We start from the raw sequence: 20,122 nt of genomic DNA, 5'->3' as shown, positions 1-20,122 counted from the left end.
TGGGGACATGGGTTCAAATCCTACCATGGAAGCTGATGGAATTTAAATTGAATTAATTAATAACAAATTGAAACCTAGTCTCAGTAATGAAATGATTATTGACTATTGTTAAAAACCCATCTGGTTCACTAATGCCCTTTAAGGAAGGAAATCTGCTGTCTTTGTCTGGCCTACATGTGACTCCCTACCCACAGTAATGCAGAGCAGGACAAACTGCTGGGAAAGGGAGGAGGGCTTTCGGCAGGGTGCCATATCTGCCTAGGGTGTTCAGAGAGCAATTCTCCAACCTGAACCTTTGGCGTGGAACAATATGTGAGGCATCTGCACTTCAGTGAGGACATCCTCACTGAAACCACTGCAATCTCAGAGCAGGGCGACGACCGCATTGCTGGTGCCTGTGAAGCTGACTGTGGCCATGAATGTTTATGTGTCGGGCTCCTTCCAAGCTGGAGATGGAGATATTTGTAACATCTGAGAATTTGCAGTCCACGGTTGCAGAGCGGAGCCCACTGATGTTCTGTGTTCAAAGAAAGCTAAATACATTTCATTCTTTCTTGCCAGAGAGATGCAGGTGGAGGGAGGACACAGCTTTACAAAGATTACAGGTTCCCCTTAATGCAGGATGCCATTGACTGAACACACGTTGCTTTGTGGGAGTTGCATGTAAACACTCAGGTGTACTGAAACTAAAAGGGATTCGATAGACTCAACATCCAGCTGGTACGTGAACACATATGCAACAAATCGTGCAGGTCAGTGACGCCTTAATTCTGTGGTAGTCTGCCGTGGCCTGTGCATTTGTGCCACCACGACAATCTGAACAGGTGGCTATTGTGCATGCCCTTTGCATCTGTCTGCCACACACCTTTGCTTCTCCTAATACTCCTATGCAGTGTTACCCTAGTAGTTGCAGCATGGCTGTTAGAAGGCTGCTGACTTTCATTGGAGGAGATTGCAGATGGCTTTGGAGGACAACCTTGAACAGCTCTGGTCTTTGAAGGCTCGTCTTCAGACCGCACCACTTCGGCAAGCAGCAGCAGTCTGGTCTGACTGGCAGATGAGCAACTGCAAGGGCACCCATGGAGTGGCAGGAGAATGAATGCTGCCATCCTGAGAGAGAGCTGCAGGTTGGCGCTCCATAGAAGCACTGCCTCTCCTGTGAGGAGGCACCTCAGCAATCCTAGTAATCTGTTGGAGGACAGATTGCTGTGACACCCTGCAAGCCCCTTTCAGCCATAGTATTTGCAGCCATGATAGCAGCACTCTGAGCTAACATGGCAGCAGGCTGACTTTGTATGACAGAAGTCTGAGCTTCCACTGCTGCACCCAGTTGTGGGGCTTCCACTTGTGCTGCAATGGACATTGAGATATCAGCTATCAAACACCGCATCATGGTTGGGCCTACAAGTGTGCTAATGGAGTTGGCCACAACTTGTGGGCTGGAATGGATGAGATCCCAAGGACTTTACAAAGCCTTGTGCAATGCTGGTGCCAGATTCCTCACTGTTCCTTCACATTGTACGCACGCTTTCTGGCAGGCCACACCGGCAATGTGGTTGACTCTTAAATGGCCTAGCAAGCCACTCAGGTGAAAAGGGCAATTAGTTAGGGATGGGCAACAAATGCTGGTTATGCCAGTGATGCCCACATCCCATGAAAGAATATATTAAAACAAACTACAACCTGGCCAGGCAGTGGGGAAGCACAACAGGTGGAACAGCAAGAAGACAATGATGACAAAGAAACACCATCACTCAATCCCACACTCATAGTCACCAGCTCAGATACTGACACCGAGCATACTTTAGAGGTGAGATGCTGAGCATGTGTGGATGACAGCCAGGGCAGGGGACAAAGGTGGCAGAACTGCTAGCTCCCCGAAGGGTGAGCTTCTACACAAGTTTTGCTGCAGAGGGCTCAGATAGGCACTTTGATGGGGCAGGTTAAAGAAGTAGGCTGAGGGGTATGCACACTGAAATGCTAGATGCATTGGCATGCCTGCCAGAAAGCCTGCGTGCAATGTGAAGGAACAGTGAGGAATCTGGCACCAGCATTGCACAGGGCTTTGCATTGCAGTGATAACCTATTGTACACACTCAAACAGGATTTCCTGTTTCAGGAGGTAGCAGAGCAGGCAGCCATCACACAAGACCCATCAGACATATTGCAGCATCAACTAAGATTAGGAACTATACTGCACATTATTCACTTATACTGTACAGTTTGGATGTACCTATCTTTATACTGCGTAGAGTTTATGTGTGTTTGTAGTTATCAAATGGAAACTCTATTACAATTGGGTTATATGTTCCCTTTCCAGGGAACCACAATTTCAGTGTTGTAATTGGGCAGAAGTTGTAAGGATACCATTTTCACTGCCCAAATACGGCTTATCATCTGGATTGCCATTTTCTGCAGAGCATTAAGTATATGGGCACCTGGTAGAACCCACTTCACAATGATTGTGAAATCCAATGCATAAGTTGCAGATCAACAGGTTTTTATGTTCAGTGAATCTAAGGGGCGTGACTTATACATCAGAACAATCATTGTAAGCAGACATATAGTGTACGAGTCACGGGAGCTGCCCTTGAGGTGCTTTTATGTTGTGAGAGGCCCGTGTTAGTGTAACCAGGTCCTCTAAGCACAGGTCTTGCCAGGAAGATCATTTGTTTCTGGACAGCTGGGCTTCTCGAGTCCAGCAGTTCTACATTTGGCTTCTGGCCGACCTTCTGAGACCCATGCTTGCGGAACCAAGCAGCGCAAACATGGGTGTCATGTCATTTCTGCCTGATTAGAACTATTGCCATTACTTGCCGTGTAATCTGAGCATCCATGCCTGACCTGTATTTTGATGTAAGTTTAAAGAGCTGAGTAGGATGGTTGCCAAATGTGAGGCTATTTCTCAATGGTTTTGCTTGTCTTTTAAAAAATATTGCCTGTTGTAATTTTATTTGTCAGAAGCCTTTGTGGAAATTGTTGTGCTGCTGCCATTTTTTCACCACTAGCTGCAAGAGTATCACAATGGGGTTTCTTCTGGGAATTTCCCTGTAGCTCCACTTTCTCAGAAGAATAATAGGCGGGTATTCACAGGGATACCAGGAACGTCAGTCTGCACCAGAGATGTTCTGCACTTACCAGCCGGTACCTTTAAATCAGGACCTTTAGGGATGTGCATACATCTCCATTGACAGTCCTGGAAGGACCTGGATGTGCAAACAACATTGTGACTGAATTATGCTGCATATTCTCTTCAGGTCTGTAGCCAAGTTCTTCCTACGGCACAGCACTTGTCACTAGCTGTCAGGAACATAAGTGCCCTTAACATTTTGCTTTGGAATCATGTTAACCCAGGGTTGCAGATTTGGCCCACCAAAAGTTTTAGAGTCATAGAGAGATACAGCACTGAAACAGGCCCTTCGGCCCACTGAGTCTGTGCCGAGCATCAACCACCCATTTATACTAATCCTACATTAATCCCTACCATATCCCCACCTTCCCTCAATTCTCCTACCACCTACCTACACTAGGAGCAATTTACAATGGCCAATTTACCTACCAACCTGCCAGTCTTTGGCTGTGGGAGGAAACTGGAGCACCCAGTAGAAACCCACACGGTCACAGGGAGAACTTACAAACTCCACACAGGCAGTACCCAGAACAGAACCCGGGTTGCTGGAGCTGTGTGGCTGCAGTGCTAACCACTGCGCCACCCCAAATGTGCTGGCCCGCCGATGTAAACTGTACCCAGCCGTTTCTCATCCGCACCAGGTGTCCGTAACTGTTAATTTCAGGGATGAGAAATTTCCCATTGGCTTCTTCTTTTCAACCAGACTGGCTTTGAAAAAAAAAATCGCACTATCCCATTCACAGCTGAATTGGAATTTCTAAGCTCAGATCTTTATCTAATGCTTATTAACACTGCTTTCCATATTCAGAGCTGACAGGTGCTGAGTGCGAAAACCGCTGCTTCTGAACTTCAGACAGATTTGGGGCTTTCCGGCAGGCTTTAAAAAAAAATTGGAACTCCAAGTTTGGAAACTGCAGTTCCCCCTCTCGACAACGGTCAGGGTAGGGGGAGAAGCAGTGGAGGCAGAGAGAGAGGGGGCAGAGAGGGAGAGGGGGGAAGAGAGAGAAAGAGAGCAAGGGGGGGGGCAGGGAGAGAGAGGGCAGAGAGAGAGGGAGGAGAGAGAGGGAGGACAAAGACAGAGTGGGGGGGGCAGGGAGAGAGGGGGGACAGAGAGAGAGAGAAGGGGGACAGATAGAGAGAGAAAGGGGGCACACAGAGGGGGGAACAACACACAGAGGAGAGGTAACAACACAGAGAGGGGGGATGAAATGGGGGGGACAACACAGAGGGGGGAGCACAGAGAGGGGGGAACACATAAAAGGAGACACAGAGAAGGAGGGGGGAGAGACAGAGAGAGAGGGGAGGGAGAAAGAGTGATCAAGATCACTCCTGACAGATGGACATCTATCCAGAATACTCCACAGCACTACAACAAGGGTGCAGGCAGACATTGACTACTTGTGCAAGCAAAAAAATGCCAGGTATCTCACTAAACAGTGTCCAACATAGTGCTGAGAAAGTAAGTCAGTAAATTAGTCTTCTCATTTAAAGCTTCTTCACAAAAATGCACATTTGTTGTTGTTTTGATTAATAGTAAGATACATTTTTAATGCCTTTATCTTTCTGAAATTGTCCCTCTGGCTGCCTATGTAAGACAAAATTTGTAATGTGCCTCCCCCCCCCCCCCCCCCACGTGAAAAGGTTGGACAACCCTGTGTTAAGCTTTCACTAGGGACGCCAACATAAGTGACTCAGCTAGCTATAGATGTGCCAATCAAACCCTGTTTGCTCAAGCAAGCAATGTCACTTCCTTCCTCACAGGCAATGGACAGCTGCATGAGAGAGGCTATGCAATTTTATCCAGTGACAGGGTACCCAAAGCTCCCAGGGGTTATTGATTGTACTGCAGTGATTCTACATACTCCATTACACAATGTCACTGTCAACATGATTAGGACACACTTCTGCTTTCTCAATATGAAGCTTGTTCACATCAATCAGCACCAGAGTTATGGAAGATGATGCTGGCTTCCCAGGTGGCTGTCATGATGCCTTCTTCCTGCTTCTCTTTGTCACCTCCTTGATATATCAGGGAATCTTCTTCTCAATCATTATTCTTCGCAGTTTAGCTCGCAGTGTACATCAACAATCCTTTAAGCCTTTGTCTGACTGTTTTGCAAGATGCCCCCAGATCTATCCAGGCACATGAAGGACTGCCTCAATGTACCAATGGTTGTCTGGTGGGTGCCAGCACAATATTATGCCTCTGCTCTGCTGGTTTCCTGTGATACTACATAGCTGTCACAAGCACTGACAGCACAAGAAAGCTTAGATTCCCCAGGAGCTACCATGCGGCTTTGCCTTTGTGGATGATATATCGGTTGAATGGTTAAATGAAGACATTGTGCCCGGGAAGCAGTAAGACTGACTTGCTGCAGTTTATGTTGCCTCTGCTACTGCCTGGGCAGCTTGGGCTTTCCCACTTACGTTGGAGGGGGTTGACCTGAGGATGCAGATCTGTTGACATCCGGAGAGACAGTCCCACCTTCAAAGCGACATGGGACAAACAAAAACCCCTTCTCATAGTTCTCCCTAACTCATTCACAAGACTATTGAAACCAGAAAGGATTAAACGGGTCATAGCGTCTTGCAAGAAACTCAACCAATTGAAACAAGGCCTTCAGCAATCAGTGTGTCCAATGAAATTCTTTTTGCTGTCATAAAATGCAGCATGTCAGTTACAGCTGGTATTTGATAAGTAGAAATCAGACCTTGATGCTGAGTGTTGGCAGCCTGATTGAGCTATTTGAGAGTTCACAGTTGAGCCCAGCTCTGCCCCTCAGCCAATGTATAGATCTGTCGCACTTTCAGCAAGGGTTGTTGTGTGGTGAGTAGGACCAGTAACCCTGGCCATTTTACCCCTCCCAAACCCAGGAAATGATGACAATTGTGGTGCCCCTATTGCCACCAAAAATGAAAGTGGCTAATTCAGCACATACTCGCAGTCAAATCTGGGATTATCCTGCTCTGTATGGCTCAACAACTCACTGAGAACCCTATTGGGCATCAAGCGAAGCAGATTCAAGTGGAGTCACTCCGAACGTCAGTGGTGTAAAAAGCCCCATAATGGCAGGAAGTACATCCATTGTGCATTTACGTCCATTTACAAACTGAGGAGCAAAAGAAAGAGCTTGTATTTATATGGTGCCTTTTACATCCTCAGGACATTCCATAGCCAATGAATTACTTTGAAGTGTCGTCACCATTGTTTGTAGGCAGCTAATTTGCGCACAGCAAAATCCAAGCATTGAGAAATGACTAGATAATCTATTTTAGTGATGTTGGTTGAGGGTTTAATGTTGGCTAAGAAATGATGCAAATGCCCCACCCTTCTTCAAATTGTGCCATGGCATCTTTTACATTCACTTGGACAGGCAGACGGAACTTCGGGTTAACATCTCAACCAAGAGATGGCACCTCTGACTATGCACTACTTCCTCAGTTTCACATTGAGCTGTCAGCCTGGATTATGTGCCTTTAAAAGGATGCATCTTAGAAAGGGATGAAAGGGAGCTCCAAACACGTAAATAAGGACAAAAAGGCAGCTTTACCCAAGGGGCAGGGTCCATACACCAAAAATGCAAGACTTGTTAACAAAGCAGAATGTATGGAGGTTCGTGCTCTCTTATGAGGCTTTCACAGATGTATGTGTATTGGTGTAAGATTATCTAAAGGGGTCATTAATGATTCTAACAGCTCCCTCTGTGGCTGTGTAAATGATGTCAGCTGTTAACTTCCTGGCTGCTAGGTTGTTTGAACCAGTCTGTATTGAGAGACGAAGCACCATGGGAGGGTAAACTCCACTGATCCCATGGTTCCATTGGGAAGCTATGCTTAAAGGGAGTGTAGGGTAGAGAATGGGGCTGCAAAACTGTAGCCTTTATTCTGAGCCCCGCTTGCTCTGAACACCAATTCCAGCTGGGAATTTCTCCACATAGCCACCTAAATTCAAGAGATGACAGAAGCACTGTTCCAGAGGTCGAGAAAGTTTCTCCACTTCCACAAAAGTGTTACAAACTCATTAAAAAGAGTCCGCAACAATACGTGATTGTGTTCGACTGCCGGACTGTCCTTTCCCAAGACTTTACTTTGATGTATGGATTTGATGGATGACACCTAGCCGACAAACTGCTTCCCTCCTTCCTCTCCCTCTTCTACACCAAGGGCTACTAGCTCTGCCTCTAAGAATTATACCTTCCAGCCCTGTGTGCCGGTATTAATGATTTTACAATCAGCACGGTTGGCCCAGTTACTGTCTAATGATTTTAATGGGTTTTAAATGTAAACACTTCAGGTGCTAAAGTCCAAATATTGTGAATATCTGGTGTGTTAACTAATTACCAGTGATAGATTAAGATGCTGCGTTTCACAAATTGCAGCAGTCCTGCCTGGGCAGAAAGTGAAGGAATGTACTGCCACATAATGATCCTGGTTAGCCTCCCATCTTCATTGTAAATAGCAACTCACCAAGTCCGGTTCAGCCATTATCACCCTTGCTCTCTTTAACCTAATTTGGCTTCCAGTCCCTCAAGGTTTCAAATATAAAATTCTCATTCTTGTACTTAAATCCATCCATGCTTCACCCAATTTCTAGTGCTATAACACCTCATTCTTCTGATTCCTCTGAACCCCCGCCTCCCCCACCCCTCCCCACAATCCCCAACCTTCATCCACCATTGGCAGTCGTGCTTTCAGTCACCTAAGCCGCACGCTCTGGAATTTCCTTCTTAAACCTCTCAGCCTCTGCATCTCCCTCTTCTCCACCATGACCTTCCCTAAAACCCATTATTTGACCAAGCTTTTGGTCATTCCTTATATCTCCTCCTTTGGTTTAGCATCCAATTTTGTTCTTACACCTCTGTGGAGGATCTTGAGAAGTTTTCCTATATTACAGGTGCTATGGAAATGCAAGTTGCTGTTATTCCTCTTAGCACTCACAGGTCAATATTAGCTGCTTTGAATACACTGTTCCAGTCCAACATTAAGGTGGAGGCAGGAAAAGCTATTCTTATATCTCACAAATAGTTCATCAACATTAAAATAATTACAGTGGACTCAATGACCCCCAAGTTGGCTCTCCTTCTCTCTGACACAATGCACCAAAAATTATTTATTTATTTAGAGATACAGCACTGAAACAGGCCCTTCGGCCCACCGAGTCTGTGCTGACCATCAATCACCCATTTATACTAATCCTACATTCCTACCACATCCCCACCTGTACCTATATTCCCCTACCTCCTACCTATACTAGGGGCAATTTATAATGGCCAATTTACCTAACAACCTGCAAGTCTTTTGGCTGTGGGAGGAAACCGGAGCACCCGGCGAAAACCCACGCAGACACAGGGAGAACTTGCAAACTCCACACAGGCAGTACCCAGAATTGAACCCGGGTTGCTGGAGCTGTGAGGCTGCAGTGCTAACCACTGCGCCACTGTGCTCTTTTTAAATTTATCTTACAAAGTGCATGACTCTTCAAAAATGATTTCAATCTATCAAGATTCTATTGTAATCGAGGCAGCATCTTTTTAAAATTATGCACTTATTTCCTTTTGGTCGTATCTGCATAAAAATTATAGTTGCCTGAAAAAGCCAGATTTCCAAAACATAGGAAGGTTGATGGGATCAGTAATGTTGATGGCCTTAATCACACTCCAACAGACGGTCTTCGCAGCTTCAATAATAATGGAGGTGTATAAAGACTGTTGTGATCTTTTGTGTAAGGAAGTCTGCACAGTCAGCCTTACCTGCGTCCTTCCTGTTTCTGGAAATGCAGATCTCAACCCCTGCAATCTCTGTTATTTGAGATTAAGCCAAGACTTAGTATTGTTCACAAAACAGCAAGGCCCGAGTCAAGCAGCGATATCTTGTTGCACCAATTGTGTGATTCTGTATAATGATAGCACGCACATTTTAAAGAAACGCATATTCCATCTGGTGATTGCTTTGTGACATTAGAAATGCATGTTATAAATTTCCCTCTGTAAATAGCAAACAAAAAAGGGTTAAAACAGCACTCAGCGTGTGGTGTGCTCTGCCAGCTTATCAACTGAATTTTTGTGGGTTGGAGGAAGTGTGTTGAATTTGGTTACAAGACAGCTGATGTTAAAGCTGTTGATTATAGTACAGGCACTGCACTCAGAAACTAATCTGGATCTTTGCCATCAGGAAACAAAAACTGCTTCGATCAGAGAATTCTGTCATTTAAGGCTGGATGCGAAAGTTTTTCTTCCAATTGTTGAATCCGTAATTTTTTTATATATATATATATAGAGCGTTGTGTCAGTTTTGAACAGGCTGATTGGTCTGTGAGAACCATGTGATGTTGGTCACATGATAAACATGACTCAATCAAAAGCTGCAACCAAGACAAAGAAAAGAAAGTGTCCATATTCATGCTGCTCCCAGACAGATTGTGAACCCTGTCTCCTGCTGCTGAGTTGACTCTGGGCCCAGCATTTCAGTTTAGAGGCCACAATTTCCTCAGCCTCCAGCCACTTTCTGCCTACTCCAATTGCCCTCAGCCTCCCAGCTGACAGCAACATCTCCCCATTCTCTATCAACCTTAAGAGCCTTCCCTCTCTCCCAGCACCTGTGCTCCATTACATGGGCCTCCATCCAGGCCTCATCTCTAAGCATAAAACAATTTAAAAGTAATATGAAGACACATCCTCATATCTGCGATTGTCATACAGTTATCCACAGTAAGTTTATGGTTACGTTTCCATGATGGGGCTTAGAATTTTATCTTTTTGCCTGCCATTTCTTACCTGGAAAAAGTCACTCCACTCTTTTTTTGGTCAGGTATTGGAGGTACAGCAAGAAAGCAGGCAACTCACCACTGACCTCAAAGAAAGCTGCCCACAAGCTCTGTGGCATGGTTCTCCCCGTTCCTGACGGCAGTATAAATCTGGCCCCATGTCGAGGGGATGTCTTGGTTTGCAGCAGCAGTGATGTTGGCAAACAGGCAAGCAGCCAATTACATCTAAGTATTCACACACAGCAAATCAGGAAATTAAAAGCCCTTAAAATCCTTCGCTGCTAATTTAAATTTTCAGTTAGCAAAGTAAATGATTATGATTGGATTAAGATAGAAGCTCAAATAAAGATAAACAATAACCTTATTTAAAAAGGGAAAAAAAGGGATTTATCATTATGGAGAATTTTGACATTTCACAAATGTAAAATTAGCCTCTTAGGGCCAGTGAGGGTGTTCAGTAGTATTTATGAAGTTAGTATTGCCATTAGAAACCCAGATATGACTCATTCAACAAGGTGTAAATTTATCTAAGGTTTTTACAGTGAGACGAACAGTGTAATAGTGGAAGTTCTCATCAATTCAGTTGTTTTTCTATTGGTTGCAGTTTGATGGGTGCCCCAACAGCACACCCTTTGGAGAAGCGTAAAATCGCTGACACCAGCCTCTGGATTTCCATGTTATTCTGCACATGTGCAGACTCCACGAGTTGCTGCCAGTTCCAGTGGAGTAATGACAGCGAATGCTGATAGTTTTGCCGTCATTACCACTGCAACATCCATGCCAATGGGTGACTACAATAGTGTCTACTAAGGCCTCAGTATATTTTCTGAGCAATGCCACAAGAGATCAATGAGTTAATACCATTTATACAAGTTAGAAATCAAAAACTTGCATTTTATATCACACCTTAACAAACACTCAGAATATCCTAAAATCTTTCACAACCAATTAATTACTTTTGAACTGGAATCACTACACAGGCAAAAATGTATTAATTGTCAGAATGGACTGATTACAAAGATCCCTTGGAGCTGAAACAACTTGAAAAAATAAGATAAAGCCCACGATAAAGTGGGGATTGGGCAGATGGTGTTCAGATGGGAATGGAAGACACTGCTATTATGCCGCAGAAAGACTGAGAAGAATGAAGTATCTGAAAGAGGAGAAATGTTAGGTGTATAGTGTCAACAATGCAGACTTGATGTACATACTTTGGTACTGTCCTAGAATCACTTCCTTTTGGAAATCAGTAATAGATACAATGTTACAGATTAACAGAGTATGCTCAGACATGGATTGAAAGATATGTATCCAGGGCTATTAATTGAACTTTAATATTTGCAAAATGGTACTCTCATTGCACCTTTCCATGCAAGCACAGGAGATGCAACACCTGCCCTTTTACCTCCTCCCTCCTCACCATCCAATGCCCCAAACACCCCTTCCAAGTTAAACAGTGATTTATGTGTACTTTCAGTTTAGTATACTGTATTCGCTGCTCACAATGCAGTCAGCTCTACATTGAGGAGACCAAACGCAGATTGGGTGACCACTTTGTGGAACACCTCCATTCAATCCGCACGTGTGACCCCGAGCTACCGGTAGTCTGTCATTTTAGTTCTCCACCTTGCTGTCATGCTGGCCTCTCTGTCCTCGGACTCCTGCAGTGTTCCAATGAAGCTCAACATAAGCTCAAGGATCACCACCTCATCTTTCGATTAGGCACTTTACAGCCTTGCAGACTCAACACCTAGTTCAACAATTTCAGACTATAACCTCTGCCCCCATTTTGTTTCTTTTTCTTTGCATGTTTCTGTTTTTCTCTTGTTTTTGCTTTTGTACGCAAGCACACCTGCACCATCCTTCATAGCAGCAAAGCATGGACAACTTATGCAAGCAAAGAAAAGCGGCTGAACAGCTTCCATCTCCACTGCCTCGGATGGATATTGGGCATCTCCTGGCAGGACAGAGTGCTGAATACGGAAGTACACCAAGCGTGCAGGGATTCCCAGTATGTTTGCCCTCTTGAGTCAGCGGCAACTCCATTAGCTGGGTCATGTGTGCCAAATGGATCACGACCGCCTCCCCAAAGACATGCTCTATGGCGAGCTTGCTATTGGCACGAGACAAACAGGTCACCCACATCTGCGATACAAGGATGTCTGCAAGCAAGACCTCAAGCTGACCAGAATCAGTGTTGATGCATGGGAAGTCCTTGCTCTTGACTGGAGTTCCTGGAGAATGGCAGTCAGGAAGGGCATAGAGAAAGCAGAGGACAAAAGAAATGACCAAGTGGTGGAAAGCGATAGCCCGGTGGAAGGGAAAAGAACAGTCGATCTCCGGCCATCGATATTCATCTGTGCCAGCTGTGAAAGGGATTGCCACTTACAAGTCGGCCTCTTCAGCCACAACAGGCAATGTTCAACTCAGAAATGACATACACCCTGGGCGCAGTCCATCATCTTCCAAGACTGATGGATGCCTACTACTACTACTGCTACTACAACACCAGCTCCAGGGACATGTTTTGTTTCTTTGTTTCTTGTCCCTTTACCACTTCCTTTGGTTCTGCAAAATTAACTCTTCTGTCATTTAATCTCTCCTGTCTTCCACCCTATCACATTCCTTTCCTTTCATTCTTTTTCCTACCCTCTCCTTTCTCAAAACCTATTACATTTCTAACTTTTTCCCATTCTGATGAAGAATCATCAACCTGATGCATTAACTCTGCTTCTCTCTCCACAGATGCTGCCAGACCTACTGAGTATTTCCAGAAATTTCTGTTTTTATTTAAGAAAAGGAAGTTGTTTGGTTTTTCAATGGACTTCAGAGGGAGGCCTTCCTGATCACAGTCAAGCAAGGTTTTTCTTTTTGTCTCTTTTTTCTTTTCTTTTTGTGGATAGGGCCAATTGAGCATTGGTGTTCTTGTAATTAATGCTCAAAGGGGTTGTTTTCCACATGCACTTCTTGTTACAAAGTATTACAAGGTATTTAAAGAACAGAAACAGGCTGTTAGGCCCACCAGGCCTATGCTAGTGTTTATGCTTCTCATAAGCCTCCTCCCACTCTTTTTCATCTAAGTCCATCGACATATCCTTCTATTCCTTTCTCCCTTGTGTGTTTATCTAGCCTCCCCTTAAATACACCTATGCAATTCACCTCAACCATTCCATGTGGTAGCAAGTTTCATATTCTAACCATTCTCTGGGTAAAGCAGTTTCTCCTCAATTCTTTATTAGATTTATTACTGACCATCTTATTATTTATGGCAATAAAAGCAAAATACTGAGGATGCTGCCCCTAGTTCTGGTCACACCTGCAAGTGGAAAAATCCTCTCTATGTCTACCCAATCAAACTCCTTCATAATCTCAAAGACCTCTAACAGGTCACTTCACAGACTTCTCTTTTCTAGAGAGAAGAGCCACACTCTTTAATTTTTCTCAACAGGTATAACCCTTCAGTCCTGGAATTCTAGTAAATCTTTTTTGCACCTTCTCCTCTGCCTCTATGCCTTTCTAATAATATGGAGATATGGAGACCAGAACTGTTCACAGTACTCTAAGACTGGTCTACCCAGGATTCTATACAAGTTTAACACAGCTTCCCTGCTTTTCAATTCTATCACTCTAGAAATGAACATTAGTGCTTTGCTTGCTATTTTTAATGGCCTTACTAATCCACATCACTACTTTCAGCGATTTGTGTACTGTACCCTCAGATCCCTCCTCTGTATTAACTAGACCCCCAATTCTGCATCATCCCCAAATTTTGAAATTGTATTTCTGATTCCCGAGTCCAAATCATTTGTGTAAATTGTGAACAACAGTGGTCCTAGCATCGATCCTTGTGCAACACCACTTCTCACCATTTACCAATTTGAGTAACTACATTTAAACCACACCCTCTGTTTTTTGTTTGGTAGATGGCTTGCTATCCATTCTGCTACTTGTTCCCTGAGTTCACATGTTCTGACCTTAGTCATGAGTCTACTATGTGGTACATTATTGAAACCTTTTTGGAAATTCAAATATATTACATCTATTGCAATACCCTTATCTACCCTTTCTGTTACTACTTCAAAGAAGTCAATAAGGCTGGTCAAGCATCACCTTCTGTTTTGAAATTCATGCTGTCTTTTCTTTATTATATTTTCAATTTCAAGCTGTTTTTCTATTACATCTTTGAGTAAGGATTCTATTATCTTTCGTACCAACAATATGAAGCTAACTGGTCTATAGTTCCCTGGATTCATTCTATCTTCCTTTTTATACATAGAAATCACATTAGCTGTCCACCAATCCTCTGGCACTATTCTTTTTCTTCCCTAACTTTTTTTTTAGTATGTGCAGATGCAATCCATCTGAACCAGAGGTTTTATCCTCTCTAGGTTTGATTATATTATCAATTATCTCCCCACTTTCATCTTAAATGTCTTTATATCTTCTTGATCACTTCTTCGAATGTCATATCCATAGTGTTAGTGTCCTTGAAAAATATTGAGCCAAAGTAATTTTTTAATATTTCTTCCATTTCACTGCCATTACCTGAGAGTTTATTATCTATGTCAATCCTCATAGAGCCATAGAGTTATACAGCACAGAAATAGGCCCTTCGGCCCACCATGTCTGTGCCGGCCATCAAGCAACTATCTATTCTAACCCCATTTTCCAGCACTTGATCCATAGCCTTGTATGCTCTGGCGTTTCTAGTGCTCCTCTAAATACTTCTTAAATGTTGTGAGGGTTCCTGCCTCTACCACCCCCTCAGGCAGTGCGTTCCAGATTCCAACCACCCTCTGGGTGAAAAAAGTTTTCCTCAAATCCCCTCTAAACCTCCTGCCCCTTACCTTAAATCTATGCCCCCTGGTTATTGACACCTCCGCTAAGGGAAAAAGTTTCTTCCTATCTACCCTATCTATGCCCCTCATAATTTTGTATACCTCAATCAAGTCCACCCCTCAGCCTTCTCTGCTCTAAGGAAAACAATCCTGGCCTATCCAGTCTCTCTTTACAGCTGAAATGCTGCAGCCCAGGCAACATCCTGGTGAATCTCCTCTGCACCCTCTCCAGTGCAATCACATCCTTCCTATAGTGCAGTGACCAGAACTATACACAGTACTCCAGCTGTGGACTAAATAGCATTTTATACAGCTCTATCATAACCTCCCAGCTCTTATATTCTATGCCTTGGCTAATAAAGACATGTATCCTATATGACTTCATAACCACCTTATCTACCTGCGCTGCTGCCTTCAGTGATCTATGGTCAACTATCCCTGATTAATCCCGGCCTCTCCAAGTGGAGATTAATTGTGTCCCTGAGAATTTTTTCCAATAGTTTCCCTACCACTCATGTTAGACTCACTGGCCTGTAATTACCTGGTTTATCTCTGCTACCCTTCTTGAATAATGGTACCACATTTGCTGTCCTCCAGTCCTCTGGCACCTCTCCTGTGGCCAGAGAGGATTTGAAAATTTGTGTCAGAGCCCCTGCTATCTCCTCCCTTGCCTCACATAGCAGCCTGGGATACATCTCATCTGGGCCTGGGGATTTATCCACTTTTAAGCCTGCTAAAACCGTTAATACCTCCTCCCTTTCAATGCTATCCTGATTTATCTTTCCTTATTTATGTGTCTGTACTATTTCTTTCATATTCCTCGATAATTTAATTTTGTAGTTTCTGTTTTTCTTCCTAATTGTTTTTTTTTATTTCCTCCCTGACCTTTTTGTATTACCTATTGTCATCCTTCTCCTTTGTTGTCTGTGTACATGGTGTATGCCTTTTTCTTTAGTTTCAATTTTTTCCTTTTTGCATCCATCGTGTGTCAATGGGTCATTTGTTCTTGCTGTTTAATGGAATAGGTTTCTCCTGGACTCTCTTGATCACCGTTTTAAATGTTTCCCACTGCAGTTCTATTTTTATGTTTGACAGTAATTTTTTCCAATTCACTTGACTTAATTCCATTCTCACCCCCGCTTTTGCCAAATTACTTTGGCCTTTGTCTTACTTAAGTCCTTCCCAATCTTTATCTTAAATCTTTTTATGTTGATATCATAATGTTTGTTAACCAATGCCTTTCACTTTTACAAATTGGCATTTGGACATTTGATTGAACATATCTAAATCCTCAAGTTAAAAGCATCTTTTTCTGTGCAATGTTGTAATTTGAGCTTCATGTGTTCTGCACTATTGGTAGTGATTCAGGACTGCATTTTAACAGTAGGCGGCGGACTTAAAAATAAATGTGGCCCGTGCGCACGGGCGCCATGTCACGGAGCCGCTGCGATTTCAAACGCTGGAGCTCATTTGCATGGCCATGGTGCTCGCTCCCATGATGAGGTGGAGGGGGCGGGTGAGCCGTCACCGGCAACAGCGTCCAGCGCCAATGTGCAGGTACCGGCGCCATTTTTAAAGGGCTTATAGCCCATAACGGAGATTTTAAAATTAAAGGGCCAGGTCAGTTCAATGACCCAAAAAAAGACTTAAATTACCATTACATTTATTTCCCCACCCCCGCTCAATGGCATTTCAAAACATTCCTGCCCTTTTCTGCCCTGGAATTTGTTTATTAAGAATTTGACCTTTCCCCCCACAAAGTTTGTCACTTTTGCCCTTTATCCCTTCCCATCATCTCCCCCGACCAGTCCGCAGTGATGTGACCCCACTCCCCACGTCCCGCACAGAGAAACAGTCCTCCTCCCCCCACCCCACAGGTGTTACGCCAACGGGGATTTGAAGGCGTGGCCTTGTCGGCCATATGTAAATTAGCTTGCGTTTTGAAATGGGGAGCCTGTCGCCGAGCAGCAGGGTGTCCGCCACAAGGCCTCGCTGCCGCTGCTGAGATCAGCACTGGGCCTGTTGCCATTGGGGTTGGTGGCGGGCTTCTGCCGCTCCGAGCTTCATTGCCCCCCCCCCCCGCCAACATTCCCGACAGTGGAGGGGCTTTAAACTCCAGCCCATGGTATGTGTACTGACAAAATTCTTGTGGCACAACAGAGACTTTATGGACTTGATTTTAACACCTTGCAAGTGGGTGGGTTTTGAATGAGTTAAAACCTTACCTTTTATGTCGGACAGGAAAGATGTTTAATTTAGTTTAGAGATACAGCACTGAAACAGGCCCTTCGGCCCACCGAGTCTGTGCCGACCATCAACCACCCATTTATACTAATCCTACACTGATCCCATATTCCTACCACATCCCCACCTGTCCCTATATTTCCCTACCACCTACCTATACTAGGGGCAATTTATAATGGCCAATTAACCTATCAACCTGCAAGTCTTTTGGTGGTGGGAGGAAACCGGAGCACCCGGAGAAAACCCACGCAGACACAGGGAGAACTTGCAAACTCCACACAGGCAGTACCCAGAATTGAACCCGGGTCGCTGGAGCTGTGAGGCTGCGGTGCTAACCACTGCACCGCCCCTGAATGCATATTCTGATTTTCTTCTATTCAGGGAAGGAGGGAAGAGAGGAGAAAAATAAAAACATGCAATAATTCCAAAAGCAGTAGCTGTGGGGTTGTCAAGCCTCCAAGTCATGATTCTGAGGTTACATAGAATATTACTGTAAGTGAGCAGCAAAGCTGTAATTTAGTCCAGGGATCCTGAAGATGTCATGTGACTCCCTCTGTAATTTAGCATGTAGCTGGGCCATACAGACTGGAAAGGTCCTATGGTTTGAAACCTGGTTTGTATTAAATTAGCAGATCTCAGGCAAGCTAACTGGATGGGCAATACAATTCACTGCACTGTGCCTATGCTAGGGAGAGGGAAATCAGCCAAATTCCTATTACTGAAGCGGGAAGTGTAGAAAATTGGGTGATGAAAATTGGCAATGAGAAACAAAAAAGATGTCATAAGCCATAATCACAAAGCTCAAGTGCTTTCTGGATGTAATCTGAACCCTATGGTTAAATTATGGCCTGTACAGGCTCTATACTGTCTATAATTTTATTATTACATACCATAGTCTGAATAAAACAAAAGGCTAAAGGCAATTAAATGTGGAGCTGGTATTATACTAATGATTGAAAGAACCCACTGTGATTACATCACTGCGGATTACTGCCACATAATTCCCAACAGGGGCTCAATATGTTATTACACTACTAAAGCTGAACTACTAAGTCAATGAAGTGCCTGATATAATTTTAAACACTTAAAAGCTGCTTTCTCTCACTTGGATCTGCCTTCATGGGACCCCTTTCCATACTGGCACTCTAGGTTTGGTATGAGGTGAGGAGTTAAGGCACTCTTATGGAAAATAAATACCTTCATGTTAATAAAATCAGCCAAAAAAAACAGTTGAGACAGATCCATAGTAACAAAACGCTTTCTGGTTGGCACCACCCATTCCAGGCATCTCTTTTCTCAAGAGTCAGAATAAAAAAAGGGTGTAGTAATCAGTCTCCAGCTTGTCTTTTGAGTACATGAGCAAGGATTTTTGCCCCGATATAAGGGTGAGATGAATGTGGGCGGGAGCGTTATTTCATCCTGCTGGCCGGCGTGCCAGTTTGCTGGCACCATCTCCCCGAACCATTTTGCTGGGGGCTAATTTGGGAACAGAACAGCTACCTGTCCGCAAGTGGCAGGTGGCTTATTAAGATAATTTAGAGGTGAGTTATCAGAGGTCTATAGGTCCCCTGTGAATGTGGAGGATAGCAGTTGCCTGGAGGTGGCCTCCCGGCAACAGTCCAGAGAGCCAGCACTTCAGGATGCTTTTGAGGCCACCCCTGCCTACCTAGCCATAGGCCACTCTGTAGTGGAGCTCCCCCTCCACTATGGTGGCCTGGCAGCTGTGACCATTTTTTATTTCAGATTTGTTAAATTTGCTGAGAAGACACCTCAAGATGGAGGTGCCCTCTCTCCCCCTTACCTACAATGGCAGGCTGCAGCTCTTTCAGTGTTGGAGGGCCTCCTCTTGGCCCTCCAGCTTCGAGAACCCACCCGCCATTCATAATTGTAAGGCGAGCATGCCCTCTGTCCGCTATTTGGCCAATTCAGGCAAAACCACTGTTAGGTGACTGCTCCCGAAACATTGCAGGGTTGGGTCCCCCATTTGACCCCGATGTCAGGGTCCTAACCCAAAATGCAAAATCTTGCCCCATATTAATGAACATAATATCACAAGATAGCGACAGATGAGGAAGGCCATTGGTTTATTCTAGCTCATTCAGCCTGAGAGACTACACAGTTCCACATCTAAGCATCTAACGGTTGCTTAAATTCCTCCAGTTTTGTGTGAGAGACCTTCCTGATATTAGGAACTTGATTTAAACCAGTTTCTATCTGTATCCCTTGGCCTACTGTCATGGTCCAATTGGAATACAATAATACAAACAAAATACAAGGATAGAAATGTTCATTTGGCAGTGCAATCGTTATAACATGGATTGTCTAACTATGCGGGAGATGCATCCTCTGTTTCCTTTTTCCTCTCAAAAAAATGCACATTTGGGCTCTTATCCAGCTGCTGGTAGGGCTCCATTAAATGGTAAGAGGTGCTCAGGGATTTCCTAGTTGTCATGGCCAGTATAAACGTCATTTGAAAACAGTCCTCACCTCTCACTGTAAACAGCTAGCGCCAAGTAGGAAAACTAAGTGGCAGTTCAGAATTCCACTTGTCTGCCTCTTTCCCCAATCCCCTCAAGCAGCTCCCCATCATGGTCACTAGAGGGAACACTTACTTATAGCCAGGGTGGTAAAAATGGGATTACCGATACCTCATTCACTCCCAGTTACCTCCATTGGGAAATATAGCCCAGATTTCCACTTGGCTCAGTGATGGCACTCTGCCTCTGAGTCAAGGTCTGTGTGTTCAAAACCTATTCCAGTACTTGAGCACATAAATCTAGGCTGGCACTGCATTCCAGTACAGATTGTTTGGTACTGTTTTGCAGATAAGATGGCCAACAGATCCTGCTGCCTGCTTAGGGGACTGCAAAATATCCCACGCACTATTTAAAGAAGATCAGCGAGTTCTTCTGATATCCTGGCCAACATTCCTCTCCCAACCAACATGACCAAAAATTAAATATCTGGCCGTTGATTCATTTGCTGTTTGTTGGATGTTGCTGTGTGCAAATTGGCTTTTATGTTTCCAATATATTTGTACCTGCATTTTAAACAAGTTTATTAGATAGGACAAAGTGCTATCCCAAATGACAATTTCAACAATTGCATTGTCCATATTTTATCTTTCAAGAGAAAAGTAACAATGAA

Source organism: Heterodontus francisci, chromosome 33 (assembly GCF_036365525.1).
Source record: "Heterodontus francisci isolate sHetFra1 chromosome 33, sHetFra1.hap1, whole genome shotgun sequence".
Classification (NCBI taxonomy): domain Eukaryota; kingdom Metazoa; phylum Chordata; class Chondrichthyes; order Heterodontiformes; family Heterodontidae; genus Heterodontus; species Heterodontus francisci.
This window is presented reverse-complemented; position numbering follows the sequence as displayed.